The sequence below is a fragment of the Gordionus sp. m RMFG-2023 genome, chromosome 4 (assembly GCF_954871325.1).
Source record: "Gordionus sp. m RMFG-2023 chromosome 4, tfGorSpeb1-WG-v2, whole genome shotgun sequence".
Lineage (NCBI taxonomy): Eukaryota > Metazoa > Nematomorpha > Gordioida > Chordodea > Parachordodidae > Gordionus > Gordionus sp. m RMFG-2023.
Window position 1 is genome coordinate 6,698,231 of NC_088778.1, and position 4,112 is coordinate 6,702,342.

Genomic DNA, 4,112 nt, shown 5'->3' on the forward strand with positions numbered 1-4,112 from the left:
GGTAGTGGATAGTAGCTTAGGGCATTGGTATTAGAAGTGCATGGGTTGTATGTAGGGGCTATTCAAAATTTAAATTAAAAAAATTAAAATTTATATTACTTGTTCCTAGTTGCCTACTCCATCTCGACTTTTCCAAGAATCTTTCTTTACCATGAGCAGTGGAAAATACTAAAATCAAAACGGCAAAACTTAAAAATTTCAACATTTTATTTTTTAAAACTTAAAAAAAATATTAATGAATATGTGGAGCAAGGACAGTAGCCTTATATAGGACCTCAAAATTTAAACCAAAATATGAAATAAAAAAAATGATATTCAAATTTATTAATTTCTATAATTTTCTTTTTCTATTCAATATTTTCTTAAAATTAAGATATTTTTTTATACCTCACACATTTGAATATTCCTCTAATAAAATGCATATATGAACTGATATGATACTTTTTATTTATATATTTCTTAAATACAGTAAATTAAAATTGATTTTGCATAATATAATAAGTCAAGATTTAAAAAAATAAATAAATTTAAAATTAGATAATATAATTAATTGATTTTAATTTTAAAAAAATTATCCGATGTTTTGGGGTCTATTGCAGGTGTAAGAATATTGGTCCCAAAGTGTGCCCGGCGCACAATATTGTTCGTGAGGAATTCCCTGCAGATCGCACTGTATAAATTTATTCGGGAAGTAAGGGTGAGGATGGTACAAGAAATTGGAAGATACGGCGGCAAATGTGCAAGGATTAGCTGAGTAAAAATAAGAATGACAAATTGTAAATTTATAAGGAATCAGAATAACGATTCCTCTCAAAAACAAAATACTGCAAATTATTTAATTTAGATGAAAAAAATTATATTTTCACCGGGGTTACTCCTAGCTTGGGGCATTACTTGTGGGTAGTTTTGTGGCAAGCCCTGGGATAATCCATGTAAACCCTGATTATTTAAGGCTAGAAAAGCATTGATATCTTGAATCCCAATAGCAGTTGTTGGACTAATAAGTGTAAATAAAGCCAAGAGTCCTGATAGTACGATCGGGTTAAACATGAGAGCAAAGTGACTAAAAGTTTAGATATTGGGGATATTAAAATTTGAAGATTAAAATTTCAGAACGAAGAGGGTTTAATTAATTTATATATGATTAAATATAAATTTTTGACTTATATATATATATATAAATAGTTAGGACCTTCGTGACTTATTTCATTAAAAAAAAAATTAATTTAAATTTTGTCTTTTTTAAATTTGATTAATAATAATATCCTTTTTTTTCGAAATTAAAATATTTTCCGAAAGAAAACTATCAAGTTGTGTAGTTATTATACGAAGAGGACACCACGACTTTCCCTATACTCTTGTTTTGCATTTCAAAAAATTAAAATTGTTTTAAAATGTAAATTAGATGCTATTTTTTTTTTCTCGTAAAGAAAACCTTTCAAAATTATTTAACCTTTTTAAATTTCTCCTCCCTTTTTTTTTAATTCTAAATAAAATATTTAGGGAGAAATAAGACACATTGTGCCAATTTTCGATATAATTTATAATTATTTTATGAAATTCTTGTATATTTTTTTTTAAGTCTTCTTAGTACTACATTTTTCTCTGTTTACCTTGCATAGCCCTGAATAGCTAATTTGGGCGAAGTATACATAATATACTTTATTTTTGTATTCTTTTTGTATACTACGCCGCGCCGCGAATTAAGACCTACTTTTTCGACTTCGAAAAATTATGTGTCTGACCGATCGGATCTGAGAATTAATTTTTAATTATATAAGTCGTCTAGTGTTGTCAAACAGCCCGATTAAAATTTAGCCAAAACAAGTAAACCTCGAAATTTAATATACAAAGGCCTAAACCTATCTGCCTATGAGCAAAATGTCCAGGTTTACATTATATTATTTTGGCTAAAATCTTAATTGAGCCGCTATCCACCCGAATTGGGTCATTTAATAATACTACCCTAGTCCAAAGCTATTCGAAACCGGTTGCAAGCTTGATCTGATATATTTTGTTGAACTACTCAAAAGGCACGATATTTATAAGAAAATCTATGGGGCGGTTTCCCGGTTAGTCTTATTTTTGAAATTTAATTTTGTTTAGCCTTATATAGCTTTCTCCGAAAAGCCCAATAATAAAGTGGCTATTCAGTATCAAAAAAATATATAAACATATCTATATTTTAATGTTTAAACTTATAAAACAAACCAAAATAGGGTTTCCTTGTTCAAAATTTGTTTAGTCTTGGGCCAAACAGAAATGAGTATCTATAAGACGAACTAATACATAGTCTGATAGAAAATAAACACAATTTTATGGCTAAGATTTTTTTGGAAGTCCGGGTCCAGTTTGGTCCGAAATTAATTCTAAGACGTAAAGTCTAAGAATATCAAAAAGCCAATTAGAACCCGTTCAATCACCTTTTCGTATTTCCTCTTTTTTTGACGTCCAGAAGCTTAAGTATGATAATAAGAAAATTCTTTCCAAAGTAGTGGTAACCGGATTTCCCCGAAATTAAGAGATTATTAGGCCTGGATAATGTTATTTGGCTGAAATATTGAGTTAACGTTTAAAAATCGAGATGTTTAACAACATTATTCCAAAAGAGGGAGCTCAACAAATCTTTCAAATTTACTTAAGAGTTTAGATTATAAATATAAAATACTAATATATATGTAAATTTATTTTAAGATTTTCTATTGATATATTATTATATTTTTTAAATTAAAATATAAATAATGCATTTAAGGCAAACCACATTATCCCCATGATACATTCATCACTTAAAAAATGCTAACTAGGAAAAAGAATAAATCATCAATTAAACCAAGAATCGCTTCTCCATTCAATTTAATTAATGATTATATATAATTTAAAAATTATTATATTTTTTGTTAAAAAAATATCTTCAATTTATATTTTATTTGTTTATACATTATGACAAAACAATTCAATGCCATTTTTTTTAAAGCTAGAATTAGTTGAAATGGAGCAATCTATTCAGAAGAGTAGGAAACTTTTTTTTATAACAAAATATAGGTTTTGTAAGGATAGCATCTAAAAATGCTTAAAGGTGAATTTATTCTTCTATTTGTATTTCTAAAAATAACGAAAAAAGGAGAGACGCTAACTAATAACTTAATACCTAAATGTATATACAGTGTATCGATCTTTATAATACACAATTATGTAATAATTTATTCTATAAATTTGAATTATGCTAATTTTTATTTATATTTATATTTTGAATTTTAACTCAAATTTGCTTACCATTCAAAATTTAACTAACAAAAAAATTTCTTGAAAATAAAACATTATGCAAAAATATTTTGGTCGAATTATTTTATTTAGAATGAACATAATATATATATATAAAAGATATGTAGATAGATAATTATTTTGTTGAATAATAAATAATTACTATATATAAAATATAAGAAAATTATAATAGTTTGTGCTTGTGTATATTATATAATATATTTGGTTTAATTTTTGAGATTTTTTTGAATAATTTTTTATAAAATATAAATTATATAAGTTTACAATAAATTATAATTAACAATAAAATGATTGAAAAAAAGGAACAAGTTTTAACTATGATTAAGTCTAGACTTATTAGCAAAGGTTAGACTAGAAATAATGAGGAAAATAAAGTAGATAAAAATATATTGACGAATGATTTATTCACTGGGGTTAAATTAAAAAAAGAAACACATATAAATAGTGAATAAATGTACCAATAGGTAGTTGTATAACAAGCCGTCTAGTAAGGGATTGGGCTTTCACACAAAAATAATTCAGTAATTAGGATAAGGGAGGGGGGATTGGGGGGGGTGAATAGAAATAATAAATTAATTTAAAATAATCTCAACAAACACTATCTCACAAAACATTTTCAAGAATTTTTTAGTTGAAATATTATTTTAAAAATGAATTAAATGTATGTATACGACATTTAGGAATATACGAGAGTTTTGATGACGTATCATTTATAAATATTTACATTTACGACATTTAGGAATGTAAGAAAAAGATAAAAATCCATTACCAATATTTATTTATTTTTCTAGAAATTTTAAATAATTCTGTTTCTAGTGTAGTAGAAAAAA